Below are 2,059 nucleotides of genomic sequence, written 5' to 3' on the forward strand. Positions count from 1 at the left end.
AGAGGTACCCTCCCCTTACATAGAGAAAAGGAACATCCTTACCTCTGAAGACACCAGGACACAGAGAAGAACCTGAACAAACAGCCCATTCTAAGTTCCCCTGGTTTGTTACATCATACTCCCTTTGTGTAATTATACTCCTGCACAACTGTCCACTCTTCATCAACCCTACGACAATTGTCTTCCACCCCTTCATTGAAATTTCATTATCTACTGACTGTGGGAAGAAGACTGAAAGTCAAACATCAAATCTAGAGCCCAGAGGAACTTTGTACGAAGTTATTGACTTCTGTTTGGGCTCATCCAACTTCCACAAAGAATTCTTTGCAAGCAATCCCTCAAACTCATCCAAAGAAGTTTGATCCTCAAAATTACTAACATTCCTCCATCTCCCTCTCCCTTATGAAAAAGCGTACATAAGCATCTGAACCTCATTGGATTATTGGGTAATCACTCTACTGTGATTTTCTCCAGGGCACATTAATAAATTTGTATGCCAGCCGGGAGCGCCTGTAATCCCAGCACTTTGGGAGGCCAAAGGGGGCAGATCACCCGAGGTCAGGAGTTCGAGACCAGCCTGGCCAATATGGTGAAACCTTGTCTCTAATAAAAATACAAAAAGCCAGGCGAGGTGGCTCACGCTTGTAATCCCAGCACTTTGGGAGGCCGAGGGGGGCGGATCACGAGGTCAGGAGATCGAGACCACGCTGAAACCCCGTCTCTACTAAAAATACAAAAAAATTGGCCGGGCAAGGTGGCGGGCGCCTGTAGTCCCAGCTACTCGGGAGGCTGAGGCAGGAGAATGGCGTGAACCCGGGAGGCGGAGCTTGCAGTGAGCCGAGATTGCGCCACTGCACTCCAGCCTGGGCGACAGAGTGAGACTCCGTCTCAAAAATAAATAAATAAATAAATAAAAATAAAAATACAAAAAAAATAAATAAATAAGCAGGGCTTGGCGGCACGTGCCTGTAATCCCAGCTACTCAGGAGGCTGAGGCAGAAGAATCGCTTGAACCCGGGAGGTGGAGGCTGCAGTGAGCTGAGATGGTGCCACTGCACTCCGGCCTGGGTGACCGAGCGAGACTCAGTCTCAAAAAAATAAAAAATAAAATAAATTTGTATGCCTTTTTCTTCTGTTCATCTTTTCTTTTGTTAGTTCACTCCAGTGAGCCTTCAGAGGGCAGAGCTCTCCCTTCACCCCTACAAAATGAAGGCAAGAAACTTAATTCTAGGGAATAAATATATAATCATTATATATACGCATATGTATTGTGTGTCACGCAGCCACAGACAACTGCATGACAACAAAACCCACAAATGTGCCGCACTAATTCAGTAGTCTGCTATTATGCTTACTTTCAGTCATTTAAGAAACATAGCTTTACTGAGTGTGTGTGTGTGTGTGTGTGTGTGTGTGTGTGTGTAAAATATATTTGCCAAGCCCTGGTCCACTCACCTTACCATTAACATTAAATGAACCAGCTCACTATGATTATGCCCATCATTAAACTGTCAGAACATTAAATATCCATGTATTGTTTAAATTAGGCTGAAGTTTTCTAAAAGCAAGGGAACACACACACGCACACACACACACACACACAGAACATGGCTAGAGAGTTCTAGCAGAGACAATCCCCAAATGGTTATTAGTATTCTGTAAGTTTCAGTGAGTGAAGGGCGCTAAAATGCAGTTTGAAAACCAAAACCGTGGCATATCCACTGTGGCATCGTAATGTTGCTACACAACTCTTTTATTCTTGTAATCATTGCTTGTCTTAAAATGACCCTGTCAACCGTGTTCATTTTGATAGCTTTGCATCTTTGTGACAGGTCGCTCAGCAGCCGCAGGCCACCAAAAGGCAATTCGCGGCCCTCTGCAGTGGTACCGACACGCAGCGGCCTTCCGGGAGAGGCAGGCAGCAGAAGTGAAGGAGGAGCCCAGCGCGCGGCTGGGACCCCCCGCCGCGCCCGCGCCCTCAGCCCCCTCGCCCCGCCCCGACGCGGAGCGCGCAGCAGCCCGTGCGCCGGCGCAGGCCCCGCCTCCTCGCTGGGCCCCG

This window comes from Hylobates moloch, unplaced genomic scaffold (genome assembly GCF_009828535.3).
Source record: "Hylobates moloch isolate HMO894 unplaced genomic scaffold, HMol_V3 SCAFFOLD_2, whole genome shotgun sequence".
Classification (NCBI taxonomy): Eukaryota; Metazoa; Chordata; class Mammalia; order Primates; family Hylobatidae; genus Hylobates; species Hylobates moloch.